The sequence below is a fragment of the Arachis hypogaea genome, chromosome 11 (genome assembly GCF_003086295.3).
Source record: "Arachis hypogaea cultivar Tifrunner chromosome 11, arahy.Tifrunner.gnm2.J5K5, whole genome shotgun sequence".
NCBI lineage: Eukaryota > Viridiplantae > Streptophyta > Magnoliopsida > Fabales > Fabaceae > Arachis > Arachis hypogaea.
Window position 1 is genome coordinate 97143012 of NC_092046.1, and position 18178 is coordinate 97161189.

At 39.8% G+C, this 18178-nt stretch overlaps 1 non-coding gene across 1 annotated transcript; it reads left to right on the top strand.

The window, feature by feature from the left end:
• The first annotated feature begins 15722 nt into the window (after nt 1-15722).
• LOC112724848 (small nucleolar RNA R71) lies at nt 15723-15829 on the top strand. The gene has a single exon (XR_003163992.1). It is a non-coding gene; the product is annotated as a small nucleolar RNA R71 (small nucleolar RNA).
• Nucleotides 15830-18178: the final 2349 nt, after the last annotated feature.

Genomic DNA, 18178 nt, shown 5'->3' on the forward strand with positions numbered 1-18178 from the left:
GCACGCGACGTGTCTGCGTCATAGTTGCGTTAGGAAGAAAAGAGAATTGAACAGAAAGTCACGTGAAAGCGTGGCTGGAGGCGTGCCTTAGGCACAAACATGCCCATCCGATCGCGTCAATCACGCCGCCGTGCCATTTTGGAAAAAGCGCCTCCCACGCGTCCGCGTCACCCACGCGAACGCGTGGCCCTGCAAAATCGACGTAAAGAGGTGTATGGCAGAGAGTTATGATGGAGCTGGGTTGGAATGATGCTAGAAGCACAAGCCCTATAACGCGAACGCGTGCCCCACGCGTCCGCGTCGTTTTTAAAATATGGCCATTCACGCGATCTCGTCACCCACGCGAACGCGTCACCCAGATTTTTGGCAAAATGCATTTAATACAGATAGTTGCGCGAACGCGAGGCTGCTCTCGCGCCACTAGCACAAATCAAGTCATGCGAACACGTGCCCCACGCATCCGCGTCACTTGGAAGTATCGCCAATCACGTGAACGCGTGACCCACGCGTCCACATCACTTGACAAAAACCACACACCACGCGACCGCGTGAACCACACGTCCGCGTCGCTTACGTCGCACAACTTATCCAGATCAGTGCCAATTTTGAATTTGCTGAATGACTTGGATCCCTCTAAAGCTAGTCTTTCCATAGGAGTCGACTAAGACTTGAAGATCAAATTAATTAGTCCACTTGAATTTCCTTTATTTAGTATGGGTTAACTAAGTGGGAGCAGTAACAATTCTCATCACACCTGATAAGGATAACTAGGATGGGATTTCCAGTTCTTATTCCTTGCCAAGAGTTTTTCTAATTATTAATTTATTTTTCTTGCCATTTAAATTACTTGTTCCTTATTTTAAAAACCCAAAAACATACCTTTTCCCATAACCAATAATAAATCACGCTTCCCTGCAACTCCTTGAGAGATGACCCGAGGTTTCAATACTTCGGTTATCAATTTTATTGGGTTTGCTTTAGTGAAAACCAAAACTTTTGTACGAAAGGATTCTCTGTTGGTTTAGAAGCTTTACATACAATGCGATTATATTCTTATAAAATTCTTTACCGACAGGAGTCAGTTCGTCAACCTTCTGATCAATTGCTTGTATCTTTCCCAAGATTCATAGAGGGATTCGCCTTCCATCTGTCTGAAGGTCTGGACTTCCACTCTAAGCTTACTCAATTTTTAAGGTGGAAAGAACTTTTCCAAGAAGGCGTTGACCAAATTTTCCCAAGAGTTCAAGCTTTCTTTAGGTTGTGAGTCCAACCATGTCCTAGCTATGTCTCTAACAGCAAAAGGGAAGAGCAAAAGTCTGTAGACCTTAGGATTAACCCCCTGGGTCTTAACAGTGTCACAGATTTGCAAGAATTTAGCTAAAAACTGATGAGGATCTTCCAATAGAAGTGCATGATAATTGCAATTCTGCTGCATTAGAGAAACTAATTGAAGCTTAAGCTCAAAATTATTTGCTCCAATTGCAGGAATTGAGATGCTCCTTCCACATAAGTCAGAAGAGGGTGCAATAAAGTCACCAAGCATCTTCCTTGCATCTCCACCATTGTTATTGGGTTCGGCCATCTCTTCTTCTTTTTCGAAAAATTTTGTCAGGTCCTCTCCAGAGTGTTGTGATTTAGCTTCTCTTAGCTTCCTCTTTAGAGTCCTTTTAGGTTTCGGATCAGCTTCAACAAGAATGTTCTTATCCTTGCTCCTGCTCATATGAAAAAGAAGAGAACATAGAAGACTAGGAATCCTCTATGTCACAGTATAGAGATTTCTTTATATGAGTAGAAGAAGAGAAGAGTAGAAGAATGAGAAGAGAGAAATTCGAACACAGAGAGGGAGAGAGGGTTCGAATTTTTAAGAAGAGAAGTGTTAGTAAATAAATAAATAGAAAGAGATGAGAGAGAGAATTAGAATTTAAATTAAAATAAAAGGAAAATATTTTTGTTTTTATTTAAATTATTGGTTAGTATTCAAAAATTAAAAAGAGAAATAAAATTAAATTTGAAAAAAGATAAGAAATAGTAATTAATTTATTTAGTTTTCAAATTTTAGAGAAAATATATGATTGAAATAGAAAACTTTTAAAATCGAACAAAAACTCAAGTAGTTAATTGAAAAAGATTTGAAAATCAATTTTGAAAAAATAAGAAGTTAGAAAAGATTTTGAAATTAAGTTTTGAAAAAGATATGATTGAAATAGAAAAAGATATGATTGAAAATCATTTTGAAAAAGATTGAATTGGAAATTAAAAAGATTTGATTTTGAAAATTAAAGTTGACTACTTGACTAACAAGAAACTAAAAGATATGATTTTAGAATTTAAAGATTGATCCTTTCTTAATAGGCAAGTAACAACTTAAAAATTTTTGAATCTAAACATTAAATGTTAGCATTAATTTCGAAAAAATGAGATAAAAATAAGAAAAAGATTTTGAAAATCAAATTTTTAGAATTTTCAAAAATATTAAAAAAATAAAAAAGATTTTATTTTTGAAAAGATTTGAAAAAGATAGAATTTTTAATTTAAACTTTGACTTGATTAACAAGAAACAACCAAATTTTAAAATTTTATGACTAGATCAATTCAAATTTTCAAAATTTATGAGTGAAATAAGGGAAATATATTTTTTTTTTATTTTTGAATTTTTACGAGGAGTGAGAAAAACAAAAAAAAATGATACAAAACACAAGAAATTAAGATCAAAACTAATAATGCATGCAAGAACACTTTGAATGTCAAGATGAACACCAAGAATACTTTGAAGATTATGATGAACATCAAGAACATATTTTTGAAAAATTTTTGAGAAAAGAAAACCATGCAAGACACCAAAATTAAAAATTTTTATTCTCTAGACACTAATAATTCAAGAATGCATATGAAAAACAAGAAAAGACACCAAACAAGAAAATGCAAAGATCAAATAATAAAAATCATCAAGAACAACTTGAAGATCATGAAGAACCAAATGATGAATTTTTGAAAATTTAAAGAAAAATAAAAAGGATGCAATTGACACCAAACTTAAAATCTGACACTAGACTCAAACAAGAAACACAAAATTTTTCGTTTTTATGATTTTATTAAATTTTTTTTTTGTAATTTTTCAAAAATTAATTGGAAAAAGAAAAATAAGGATTTCAAAAATTTTAATAAGAATTTCAGGAATCATGTAATGTTAGTCTAAAGCTTCAGTCTAAAAAGATTAGATATGGCTAGCCAAGCTTCAGCAGGACATTACATACAACAGCCTTGATGGGAATCAACTAGTTCCTGTGATGATAAAAGCATCATCTGAAACTCTAGAATTCATTCTTAAAAATTTTGAAGAACATAGAATAATTTAATCTTTTTTGTTTTATTTTTTCGAAAATAAAAGGCTTAAAAATAAAAATAAAATTACCTACTCTGAGCAACAAGATGAACCGTTAGTTGTCCAAACTCGAACAATCCCCGGCAACGGCACCAAAAACTTGCTGCACGAAGTTTTTGATCTTGATGCCAGGGCATTTTGGCCAGTTTCACTGACCTTTTCTTTACTGTTTTTAGGGTAGTTTCATGCATTTCCTTAGGAAATAAGATAGTTTTGAGTAGATATTCACTTACATATTGATTCAAGTATACATTGTGCACTTTACATGATTTCATGAGGATTTTGCATGAATTTAAGGACAAATTGGATGTTGCATTTCCCATGACTTGGACTAGAACTTTGATGCACTTTATTGCTTGATTTCAGGACAAAGGAAGCAAAGAAAAACCACATTAGTGGCTACGTTAGTTACACCAACGTTAACACTAACGTGGAATGGGAGTAACTTGCAAAGTTAATGAGAAAAGTAATTGCCAATAACGCTCTCGAAGCCATCATTGCCCACGTTAAGAGTCACGTTAACTAAGTTAACGTGAACTCTAACGTGGAAGAAAGGAAATGGAGCCAACGTTAGTGACACTTAACATTATCACTAACATTGGACCAAGCTCAAGAGTGGCCACATTAGTTGCCACATTAACTTAGTTAACGTGGTCTCTAACATTAAGAAGAAAAGGGGAAGCCAACGTTAGTGACATTCAACTTTGCCACTAACGTTGGCCAAGTCACAATAAGCCACGTTAACTTCCACGTTAACCTAGTTAACGTGGAAGCTAACGTGAGGAGACAAAGTGGTCGACAATGTTAGTGACACCAAACATTGTCACTAACGTTGGAAGGAACCCACACAAGCCCCAATAAGCCACGTTAACTCCCATGTTAACTTAGTTAACGTGGAAGTTAACGTGAAGAAGGGAGGTAATCGCCAACGTTAGTGACACCCAACATTGTCACTAACGTTGGAATTAGCCCACATAAGCCACTATGAGCCACGTTAACTCCCATGTTAACTTAGTTAACGTGGAAGCTAACGTGGATAAGGGAATGATGAGCCAACGTTAGTGACACTCAACTTTGTCACTAACGTTGGAGATGGCTAGCATGGCCACGTTAGAAGCCACGTTAACCTAGTTAACGTGGACTCTAACGTGAGAAATAGGGGCACATTGGAACGTTAGTGACAATGGTAAGTGTCACTAACATTCTCGAAGGTTGGCAAGCCTACGTTAAAAGAGCCACGTTAACTAAGTTAACGTGGACTCTAACGTAGGGAAGGGGGAGACTTCTCAACGTTACTGGGAATGGTAAGTCCCAGTAACGTGTGCGAAGGGCATAGAGGCAACGTTAGTGGCAACGTTTGTGCCACTAACGTTGAAGTTAACGTGGCTCTTACTTTGGTAAGAAACGTTAGTGAAAAAGTGATTGTCATTAACGTTCTCGAACCCATATTTTCACTAAACGTTAACACCACTAACGTCCTGAGCTAAAGTCTCTACCCACTTCACACTTTCTCTCTGCAAGTAAAGCCAAGCCCAATAAAGAAGAGAACTGCTTCAAACTCAAGATCTAAAGGCCCATACGCAATACTTGAAGATTAGAAGAGTAGTATATATAGGAGTAGCTTTAAATTATTTTGGGAGTTGGAAAATATAGGGAGCCTCTTGGCATAGAATTACTCTCTGTATTTACTTTCTCTGCACTTCTAGTTTCATCATGTATTCTCCATCTTTGTTTCCATTTTCCAGAGCTATGAACAACTAAACCCCTTTCATTGGGTTAGGGAGCTCTGTTGTAATTTGATGGATCAATACTAGTTTTCATTATTCTTCTTCTATCTTTTCTCTTGATTTTACTTGAAAGCTTTCGATCTTCATCCAATTGGGTAGTTATCTTGGAAAAGAAGCTATTCATACTTGGATCTCTTCTGAATCTTGAAAGAGGAATGAAGAGATCATGCTAGAAATGCTTTCTCATGCTGGATCAAATTGGGTTTGGATGGATATGTGATTAAAATCCTCTCAACACTTGATTTGGGAAATGCATGTGGTATAATCAGTGACCATACTTCATCTCTTCTCATGAGCAATTGACCAAGGAATTGGCTATTGACCAAGATTTGAGAGATTGAATTACAAGAAATTGTAATTCAATCACTTAAGATTGCCAAGGAGATCAATGAGTGCATTGATTAAGGAAGAGATGAAAATGAAATTGATCCGGAGAATGCAACATCTCCTAAGCCCAATGAACTCCCCATTTCTGATCTTACCTATTCTCTTTAATTTCTGCCATTTACATTTATGACCAATACCCCATTCCCATTTACAATTCAGCAATTTACTTTCAGTCATTTATTTTCAGTTCTTTAATTCTAGCATTTTACTTTTTCTGTCATTTACCTTCCCGCCATTTTATTTTCTGCAATTTTCAACTCAAATTCTGGATTCGCTCAACTAGAACATTCCTCTAATTAAAGTTGCTTGATCAATCAATCTCTGTGGGATTCGACCTCACTCTATTGTGAGTTTTTACTTGACGACAAATTTGGTACACTTGCCGAAGGAAATTTGTTATGAGACAAGTTTTCCGTGCATCAAGTTTATGGTGCCGTTGCCAGGGATTGATTGTGCATCAACAATGATTAAATTGGAGGATAACTAGATTGAGCATTTTATTTTTGTTTGATTTAATTTTCTGTCTGAGTCATTTATTTTCTGTTTTGGTTAATTTTTTTCCCTTCTCCCTACTTTTTCTTTGTTATTTACCATTCATTTCACTAACCCACTAACTGTTTGATATATTGCATCACTCACACTAACAGTAATTCTGACAGATATACTTTCTGCACCAATTCTCTTTGCTTGTACTTGTTGGTTGTATGACAGGGAGAAGAAGCGGGGCTTCAACTTCCTTTGATTCTGAACCTGAGAGAACCTTCCTTAGACTAAGGAGGGAGGCAAGAGAAAAACGTGTAGTTGGTGCTGAAGAAGAGGAGGAACACTTTGAGGAATACTTTGAACCAAACATGGAAGAAAACATGGAAAACCATCGTGAGGAAGAAGCTCACAACCATGGCGGAGGAGGACGAGCAAATCATGCTGGGAAGGATAGAAGAGTTTTAGGATCTTACATCAATCCAAACCCAGGAAACTGTGGAAGTAGCATTCAAAAGCCAACCATCCATGCCAACAATTTTGAACTAAAACCACAGCTCATCACCCTTGTGCAGAACAACTATTCATTCGGAGGAAGTGTCCAAGAAGACCCCAATCAGCATCTAACCACCTTCCTGAGAATATGTGACACAGTGAAGTCTAATGGTGTTAATCCTGACGCCTATAGACTGCTCTTATTTCCATTCTCACTCAAGGATAAGGCAACCAAGTGGCTGGAGTCTTTCCCAAAGGAGAGTTTGACAACTTGGGAAGATGTGGTGAACAAATTCTTAGCAAAATTTTACCCCCCTCAATGAATCAATAGGCTGAGAGCTGAGGTCCAAACTTTCAGGCAACAAGATGGTGAGACTCTTTATGAAGCATGGGAGAGGTTTAAAGACCTAACAAGGAGGTGCCCACCAGATATGTTCAATGAATGGGTGCAGCTGCACATTTTCTATGAAGGGCTCTCTTATGAGTCAAAGAAGGCCGTAGACCATTCATCCGGAGGATCTTTGAACAAGAAGAAGACCATTGAGGAGGCCATAGATGTCATTGAAACTGTAGCAGAGAATGACTACTTCTATGCTTCCGAAAGAGAGAACACGAGAGGAGTGATGGACCTAAACAATGTAAATGCTCTCCTGGCCCAAAACAAGCTCATTACCCAGCAGCTGGCTGATCTCACCAAGAAGATGGAGAAGAACCAAGTAGCAGCAATCTCCACTTCATCAACAACCCAAGAAGGACTGAATGAAGAAGCAGAGGGAAGTCAGGAGCAAATCAACTACATTGGGAATTCACCTAGGAAAAACCATGATCCATACTCCAAGATCTACAACCCTGGATGGAGGAATCACCCAAACTTTGGGTGGGAAAATCAACAAGACCAAAGCCTTGATCAAAGACGCCCAAATCCCAACAATGCAGCTCACCAACATTTCACATCTAGGCCATATCAACACTCCCATAACAACACCTCTCCACATCCACATCAAAACCAAAATGACTTACCTCATCCTTCCACCTCTAATCACGATCTACAATCATTTGATGACAGACTCTCAAGGATTGAGAATCTACTTGAAGGGATAGGCAAGGAGATTCAAGACAACAAGGTGTTCAAGGAGGAAGTGCGAGCTAGTTTCAAGAGCCAGGAAGACACAATCAAGAGGTTGGAATCTCAAGTGGGGTATCTCTCTGAGCAAATTCCCAAACCCACAGATGGATTCCCAAGTGACATAGAGAAGAATCCGAGAGGTGAAACAAAGAAAGTAAGATAGGAAGATTGTAAGATGGTCACTATAAGTGATAAGGAGACTGAGGACAAGCCAAGCAAGCTGTCAGAACAACCTGAAGATACCTCAGTAGAGAAGAATGAAAAAGATCATCAAGAACCAGAAATCTCACAACAGGAGCTGCTGAGACTCTATGCACCCTTTCTCCAACTACTCAATGGTGTTGTGGAGAAGAGAATATACTCAAGGTTTCTGGATTTGTTTGCATCTCTGCATGTAAACATGCCATTCATCAAGGCCATCCAACAAATGCCTGCATACATCAAGTATATGAAGGAGCTGCTTCCCAGGAAAAGCTCACTCAAGGGAGGCCAAACTATAGTGATGAACAAGGAGTGCAGTGCCCTTATTCAACCACAGTTGCCTACAAAAAGAAAAGATCCGGGGAGTTTTCATGTCCCCTGTGCCATAGGAGAAACAATGTTTGATAGAGCACTCTGCGATTTGGGAGCAAGCATCCACTTAATGCCCTTCTCCCTGGTGAAGAGGCTGAAGATCAATGAGATAATGCCCACAGATGTAGTCATAAGGCTGGCAGACAAAACTCAAAAACAAGCAATAGGAGTGGTGGAAAATGTATTAGTAAAGGTTGGGAAATACTTTCTTCCAACAGACTTTGTCATCCTAGACATGGAAGAAAGTCACACTCACCCAATCATATTGGGAAGACCATTCCTAGCTACAGCCAGAGCACTCATAGATGTGGAGCGAGGGGAGCTAATATTGAGGATCCATGATGAACGACTCAGCTTTAATGTCTTCAAATTCTCACAAGAAGCAGACCAAGAGAACAAAGAACCAAGCAAAGATCATAATGAGATGCTGAAAGAGGAAGCAAGCACTGAAGCACAACCAGCCCATCTGGAAAAACCCTTGGTTGATGAACAAGGAAATAAGCAGTTGTCACAACTTAAGGAAAAGCTGGAGGAACCTAAACCACCAGAGACATGTGAAGACAACAACAAAATTTTCTTAGAAGAAGAAGTCACCAAGAGCAAGGCAACATCAAAAAGGACAAGGAAGAAGGTACCAAGGGGGTGGAGGAACAAGAAGATCCCTACGGAAGGCTTCTCTCCAGGGGATAAAGTGATCTCAGCTTACTTCCCAGATATCCCCCCTAATCTCCCAACTGTAACATCTCAGTTACCTAAGGTCTTCACTATCAACAGAGTTCTCTCCTTGGAACATGTAGAGATCATTGATACAACCAATGGATATAAGTCCAAGGCAAGAGGGGAGGACTTGAAGCATTATCAACCTCCTTGATGAAGGATAAACGTCAAGCTAGTGACGCTAAAGAAGCGCTTCATGGGAGGCAACCCATGTTTTATAGGCTTTTACTAGTGAATAAGTCAATATTCATAAATTCCAACCCAAACTTGACAAAAACTTGGTGAAATCCTTAATATGCAGTATATAGTGAAGAACAAGTTTGGTGTTCAAAGCATGCCAAGAATGCCAAAAACTTGGTGAAATTCTTAATATGCAGTATGTAGTGCTGCGGGTGTCTTCCTCTTGGAGGGTGTAATGTTCGTCGATCTTTCCAAATCACCCCTCAGAATGAATTTGTTGCCTCTAGGAGTCCGGAACATAATGTCCGTTGGTCGCCTCTCTACCCCTGCTGCGTTTGCTAAGCGCATCACCATCGACGGAAATGGAATGTTGATATTCTTCTTCTTAACCAATTTCCAAATCGATTTGCGTAATAAAGGCAAGATGGCTATATGCTTCCCTTGCATAATAGCCCAAAGTAGCAAAGCAATTCTAAATCTCACATGAGTAGTGTGGGTGCTCAGGATGATGTAGTCCGCCACAATCTAATGCCATATACGCACTTCAGCATTCAAATCAGAGTATGCAATACTAGTGGAAACAGAATTCCTCCCCTTGCTATACTCCCAAGATGCACCAGGACGGCCTATTCTCTCAAGAATGGGAGTCAGAGATACTCTTACCTTGAAGACATCCACCTCTATCTTGGAATATTCATCTTTCTCAAGTGAAATGTGGGGAATATCCAAGACAGCTTCTATAGCTTGATTGGATGTATCCAATATCTTTCCCCGGAAGAAGACTGACTTTGCTTCCCAAGCTTGGTAGTTTGCATAAAATTCCCATAGTCTTATTGACTTCAATGGGTTCTCGCTCGAGAAACTCCCAATGAAGCGAGGCGATCCTTTGGTGAATAGTTGCGTTGTATTGGCTTGGAACCTTCAACGGCCGTTCCCAACGGATTGTACGCTTCTTAATAGCCTTGTATTGAAAGTCGGCTCTCAGGTTAACCAAGGTATCCAGTCTATGACCTTGGCGATCCCACCAAATATCAGGAGGGCAAGCAGTAGTTTGCTCAACCGGCGAAGTAACTGGTGTCTTACCCATCTTTCTCATCCTAAAAATACAAAGAGCAGAGCTTCGAGATCATATGGAAACAATAAAGTAAAATCATTGAGGAAGCATGGTGCACGAAATCGTGATCGTTCATTCCTTGGTAACGGCGTTAAAGACTTAATACACACGTTCATAATCTTAGTTCTTTGTCACAACTTCGCACAACTAACCAGCCAGTGCATTGGGTCGTCCAAGTAATAAACCTTACGTGAGTAACGGTCGATCCCACGGAGATTGTCGGCTTGAAGCAAGCTATGGTCATCTTGCAACTCTCAGTCAGGCAGAGTCAAATGGTTATATAGTTTTAATAATTAAAAGATAAATAAAACGTAAAATAAAGATAGAGATACTTATGTAATTCATTGGTGAGAATTTCAGATAAGCGTATGGAGATGCTTAGTTCCTTCTGAATCTCTGCTTTCCTACTGCTTTCATCCAATCCTTCCTACTCCTTTCCATGGCAAGCTGTATGATGGGCAACACCGTTGTCAATGGCTACTTCCCGTCCTCTCAGTGAAAATGGTCCAAATGCGCTGTCACCGCACGACTAATCATCTGTCGGTTCTCGATCATGCTGGAATACGATTTAGTAATCTTTTTGCGTCTGTCACTACACCCAGTACTCGCGAGTTTGAAGCTCGTCACAGCCATCCCTTCCCAGATTCTACTAGGAATACCACAGACAAGGTTTAAACTTTCCGGATCTCAAGAATGGCCGCCAATAATTCTAGCCTATACCACGAAGACTCTGATCGTAGATCAGGAGGCTAAGAGATATGCATTCAAGCTTGTTTGCATGTAGAACAGAAGTGTTTGTCAGGCACGCGTTCATGAGTGAGAATGATGATGAGCGTCACATAATCATCACATTCATCATGTTCTTGTGTGCGAATGAATATCTTAGAATAAGAATAGGCATGAATTGAATAGAATAATAATAGTACTTTGCATTAATACTCGAAGAACAGCAGAGCTCCACACCTTAATTTATGGTGTGTAGAAACTCCACCGTTGAAAATACATAAGAACAAGGTCTAGGCATGACCGAATGGCCAGCCTTCCTAAATGGCATATGAATTCAAAAATAGGGAAAAAGACTCCTAGTACAATAGTAAAAAGTTCTATTTATACTAAACTAGTTACCAGGGTTACAGAATTAAGTAAATGATGCAGAAATCCACTTCCGGGCCCACTTGGTGTGTGCTTGGGCTGAGCATTGAAGCTTTCACATGTAGAGGTCTTCCTTGGAGTTAAACGCCAGTTTGTAACTGGTTTCTGGCGTTTAACTCTGCTTTGCAACATGTGTTTGGCGTTTAACGCCAGAATAGGGCAGAAAACTGGTGTTGAACGCCAGTTTGCGTCATCTAAACTCGGGCAAAGTATGGACTATTATATATTGCTGGAAAACCCTGGATGTCTACTTTCCAACGCAATTCATAGCGTGCCATTTGGACTCCTATAGCTCCAGAAAATCCACTTTGAGTGCAGGGAGGTCAGAATCCAACAGCATCTGCAGTCCTTCTTCAGCCTCTAAATCTGATTTTTGCTCAAGTCCCTCAATTTCAGCCAGAAATTACCTGAAATCACAGAAAAACACACAAACTCATAGTAAAGTCCAGAAATGTGATTTTTTTAAAAAAAATAATAAAAATATATTAAAAACTAATCAAATCATACTAAAAACTATGTAAAAATAATGCCAAAAAGCGTATAAATTATCCGCTCATCAAAGCACTAACAATGTTAAAAGAGCTTATAGAAGTAGTGTGATTTACAAGAAACACGGTGTGTATATTCCAATGATGCGCGCGGTTGGAACACACACACCGGCCGGATATTATGGCAATGACACCCTTAAATTAATTCATATCTCAAAGCTTCACGATTTAGTGCTCAAGTTGCAAATAGAGAACCGAGAAATGCAAACAACTTCAAATAAGCACCAAAAGGGGATTGTCCATTGTTCATCCTCAAAAATTGGTAATCACATATACAATTTTCTCAATTGGATGCCCAAAAGATGTTTGATCAAGACATCATTAAAAGTTGAACATTCGTAAAGTGGTTACTCAATTTAAATTCCAAGATGAATAATGAAACTTAGATTACACCAAGAGATAAATAGAAGTTGAACATTCATAATAGAAGTTGCACCATTCATTCAATATACTTAACAAGAGATAAATTGAACACATATGATGGCCAAGTCATATAAATCAAACAAAATGTTCATTGAGGCATTTTATCGAACATGTGGTATGCAATGTGCAAATTCATCACAATTAATCTCAAATTTGATCATAACCAACCCAACAATCAAGAAACAACACTTTGCAATACAAAGAAACAATAAAGAAAGCATCTAATAAAATCTAAGCAACATAAAATAAATGAAAGCAATTTCAAAAATATAAAAACATAAATAGAAAGGAAAAGCAAGAACCTAATATGTAAAGGTTGAAAAGAACAAGAATGAGGGAGGAACAATGGCACTCCTTATAGCCACTACAAAATCACGGCGTTTAGATTCACCGGAAAAAGAAACACTGGAAGAGAGAACTCACCGGTGGTGGATAGAGAAAAGAGAAGGGGAAGAAAGAGAGAAAAGAGAAGAGGAGTAAGAGAAAGAGAGAGAGAGAAGGGTCGCCGGCGGTGGCTAACAGCGGTGGTGGCCGGTGGCAAGGACCAGCGGAGCTAGGCACAAAAGAGAGAGGGAGCAGCTATGGAGAAAAGAAGAAGAGATAGGAGCTACCTCTCAACAGGGCAGGTTGCCCTGTTATTGCCCAGAATGCGTCGTATGCGGGCGCACAGGGGCCTGTGCGGACGCACAGAGATGGAAACTTAGAAAGGGTGCGAACGCATACAGTGTGCGATCGCTGCGACCAGAGAGGTTGCATAAAGACATGCCGACGCACAAAGAGGCTTTTTTTTTGCTTGAGGACAAAATCACGTGTGCGTGCACACACAGGTCCGTGCGCACGCACAAGGGCCAAAAATGGGGGAGGTTAAGCATGCTCACAAGCTGTTCCCTCGCTCCCACCAGAGGAGTTTGCAATAGGTGTACGGGTGCACATGTCTGTGCTGCCGCACAAATGAGGTATGAGAGGGGATATGTGCGTTCACACGCAGCTGTGCACACGCACAGATCAGAGAAAGCTAGGCAGCGCGCACGCACAAGCTGTTCTGGCGCTGCGACCAAAAGGCATATTAAGTCGTGTGCGGATGCACAGGTGCATGCGACCGCACAGGTGGCGAAAAACAGTTTTGTGCACACGCACAGGTGGGTGCGTATGCACAGATGCCCTGTTTCAAAAATTTCTTTTCTCTTCAAAACTAAGGTTCCTACCCTTAGCATATCATCATACCAACCCCAAATCAAGCAAACAAGCACAGTTTCATGGTCTACAAGTAATTTAACTCATTCAACTCAAAATTATCAAACCAAACCTAAACTGCTCATTGTATCACAAGAAAGCAAATAATTCAAAAAGCTATAAATAAGAGATAAGATTGGAACAAAGTTACCATGGTGGGGTGTCTCCCACCGAGCACTTTGGTTTAGAGTCCTAAGTTGGACTTGCATGGCTTCATTTGTCACTTGGAAACTTCACCAAGGAGGAAGATCTCCAACTCCTTGGCATTTTTTGGTTGAGTGTGATCCTTTGAATTTGACTTCCTAGCAACATCCTCTTGTTCTTGCTCCTTCCCATCCTCAATCACTTGATCTTCAATAATGTCGCACCCAAAACTAGAATAAGCTTCAAGAACAGGCTTGTTGGACTCCTCCAAAGTGAACTTGACCAACTTGCCATATGACTCGAAAAAATAGACTCCCGAATGTGCATCTAGCTTGAACCGGGCCGTCTTTAAGAATGGCCTTCCAAGGTGTATGAACGATGGCTTGTTAGAGTCAATGGGAGGGGTCTCCAAAATGTGAAAATCAACAGCAAAGAGCAATCCTTGAATATTAACTAGCACATTCTCTGCAATCTCCACAATTGACACAATCCTTTTATCGGCTTTCACAAACCTCACTCCGGACCTCTTTAGGGGTGACAAATTCAATCTTTCATAAACGGAGAGTGGCATAATGCTTACGCATGCCCCCAGATCATACATAAAGTCCATGAATTTCATCCCACCAATTAAGCAAGTGACCAAACATGGGCCCGGATCATTACATTTTTCAGGAAGTAAAGAAGAGATAGAATCATCTACCGGCTTTGTATTGAGGTTGCCAAGCTTGTCCTTGTGAGTGCAAACATCTTTAAGGAACTTGGCATATTTGGACACTTGTTGAATGGCTTGGAAGAGGGGAACGGTGACTTTAACCTTCTTAAAAACTTCAACCATATTGGGGTTAAGCTCTTCATGTTTCTTGGCCTTCTTGGCTAAAGTTGGGAATGGAATGGGCAAAGGCTCTTCAAGCAAGGTCTTTCTCTTTGGCCCCTTGACCTTGGGTGGTTCTTCGTCACTTTTGTTAACATCTTCATCTTCATCCTTCATCACCTCCATTTAATCTTCTACCTCTTCATTGTTTGTCTCTTCACTCAACTTTATAGGCATAGCAACATTCTTATCAACTTTAGTGCCGCTCCTAAGGGTAATGGCATTAATGCTACCCTTAGGGTTTGGTTGAGGTTGGGAGGGTAAACTACTTGAGGTTGAAGCTTGTAGGGTGTTTTGTGCGGTTTGAAGAGGGAGAGTTAAACGGAAAAGGGCGTTGGTTATCGTAGCCATATACGCCTCTTGTTTCTTATGGAACTCTCATTGCTCTTGCATGAAGGTGTGAATTGTGTCATTCATGTGAGGTTGATTGGAGGGAAGGGCTTGGTTAACTTGAGGAGGGCTAGGCCTACTATGGGGGTGTTGGTATTTTGCTTGGGGTTGAGATTGTGGGGGTTGTTGGTATTGTTGTTGACCTTGGGGATATTGATGGTGGTAGACTTGAGCATTTTAGTTGGGATGAGCTTGAGGAACTTGGTTCCACCTTTGGTTTGAATTATCCTTCCACCCTTGGTTTTGATTGCCTCCATGTTGGTAGGATCCTTGATTGTAATTTGGTCTTTGCGGATAAGGGTTGGCTACCGCCAATGTAGTGTCCTCTTGGAGTTGAGGGCACTCATCGGTGTAATGAGTGTTACAAGCACAAAAACCACATATCCTTGATGGTCCATCGATCCTTGGAGGTTGAGGTGGAGCATTTATCAAAGCTTGAGGAAGTTGTTGCCCTTGGCTGATTTGTCGCAACATGATTGTCATTTCACCGAGGGTCTTGATCAGAGTAGCATCTCCGGAGGGAGAAACTTCACTCAAAATTTTTGGTTATGGGCTCCTTGCCCTCGAGTGCTGGGTTGAGTCCACCAAGTCAGATATAACTTCCCATGCTTCTGCAGCGGTCTTGTTTTTGGTCAATGATCCTTCACTCGCGACATCTATGAGGAGCTTGTCTTGGTGATGCATTCCTTGACAGAAATAAATGATAATAACCAACTCATCAATCCTGTGGTGAGGGTAAGCCTCCAGCAACTTCTTAAATCTCTCCCAGTATTCATACAAAGTCTCCCCATCTCGTTGTACAATGCAAGAGATCTCTCTTCGCAACTTGTCTGTTTTCTGAGGAGGGTAGAAATTTTCCAAAAACTCTCTACGCAACAAGTCCCAATTGGATCTAACTTCACCTGGTTGAGTATAAAACCACTCCTTCGCCTTTCCCTCCAAAGAGAAAGGGAAAGCAAAGACCAACACTGCAGCTTCATCTGCCCCACATTTTCTTGCAGTTGCACATGCAACTTGGAAATCCTTTAGATGCTTCAGAGGATCTTTCCCAGGCAGTCCATTGTATTTGGGAAGCAAGTTGACCGTGCCGGACTTGAGCTCAAAATTAGGGTCTAAAGCCGGATACAGAATTTGGAGCAGTTGCAAATCAAGATCAGGAGCTCCAGCCTCCTTCAAGGTGATTCTTTGAGATGGGTCCACCATGACGGTATCACCTGAGTCACTCAAAGAGAGTTTAGTACTCCCCACAGATGAATATAGAGTCTCCTCGTTATTGGAGAATGATAGTCTTGGATGGGTGGTGATAGTGAACGGGAGGGTTCCCCAAGGGGTCCCGATTCACTATCCACAAAAGCTAGCCGACGCTGAGCTTGCCTTATATGAGTTAAAGTTCTTTCAATTTCCGGATCAAAAGTGGCCAAGCTTGGGTCTGGAAGAGACCGTGTCATTCAACTGAGGAGGTAAAGAAAACCATGCAATTATTAAAAGCAAAACAAAAATATGCAAGTAAACAAGAACCACTTAACAATCAACAACTACTAAAACTAACTAGAGAGAAAAGTAGTATCTACAATTATTGTTAAGTAGCAAATCAAAAGTCAAATATGTACACTGTTCACATATTTACAACAACCAAAACTGTAGCACTCATTTAACTTAAAGTGAACTCCCCAGCAACGATGCCAAAATTTCGTAGGCGGCCAAATCGCATATAGGTTAGGAATTCAATTATCCAAAAAATTGGAATTAGCGTTGTAAGTATAGTCCTAACCCGACGAGTTGGCCACCGGTCAAATTAGAAATTCACAAGATGTGTCACAATTCAAAACTAATTCAAAACCGAGAGTGTTTGACTCATGAGTCGTCTCCCAAGGAGTACTTTTAGAACAATGAGTGCGCAAATCCAGTTGTAGTGATCAAGGATTTGTCATTAAAGAAATGAACACATAAAGCAATAAAAGAACATGCAAAATTCTAATGATTGAACTAATGAAGAAATTAAAGAACTGACTATGTAATATAAACAAGTAAAGTATAAAAGAGATGAACATGGAAATGTATGAAAGGTTAAAAGCATCAAAAAGAGTCTTGGCTTGGAGTGGGCTAAGGGTCCTTTCCTTATTGGAACCACAACTATGACAATTATGATGGATTAATCTCACTTGATCAACCCTCACATCGGAAGGTAAGTTAAATGAGCATAAGTGTTCCCAACCTACAAATCCTAAATTGCTTGCTAATTATTTAGCAACAACTTAGCGTTAGTGGGAAACAAGAACAATTAACAATCCAAGAATTGGAACTAAATGTTGGACAATCCAACTCTAGAAACCCAATTGCTCACTTTACCCAAGCGAAGAACCAAAAATTTATCCTAAAACCATGTTTCATATTTTGTCAAACACTTGGTGGGCAAAAACCTTAAACATGGAGAAAATGAGAAAAGGCTTGAAACTAAAAGCAACAATTGATCTCAATCAACAAGAATAACACAAGAAAGCATGAAACAAACATCAAACATAAATTGGCAAGAGAGAAGCAAAATTGAGCTATAACTTGAAATTAGGAGAGATAGTAATGACAATATAACTATAAAGAGTAATAACAATAGAATACTTACAATGGAAGCATGCCAAATTCAAGATAAAAAAATGGAAATGGCACTTGAATGTAAACCCTATATAAACCCTAATTGAGATGATGAAAAACTTAGAGAAAAACTAACTAAAGCTTCCTTCTACTACTCCTAAAAACTATACTAATGATATGCTATGTTATGTTCCACATTTCCCCTCCCAATATGAGCTAGAAGACTCAGAATGAGCCTCCAAAGCCCCTTAAATCACGAGTCACGTGCCATTTTAATGAAGTCATGTGCAGACACCTGTGCGGACGCATAGATGTGTGCGGTCCGCACACCTTGGCCGAGAAATCCCAGTCCCGTGCGTTACGCACAAGTAGCCCGTGCGCACGCACACTAGGTAATGCTAAATGGCACGCGCGACGTGCTCGAAATTAATCCACGCGCTTTGACTGAGCAACTGTGTGTACGCACAGGCAGCCGTGCGCACGCTGAAAGAGCAGAAGATGATGGTTTAGAGGTTATAGTAAACTCTCGTTGTAAAATTGTTACTAAACCAAGCAATAACCTTTCTTACAAAAGTTTTGGTTGTCAC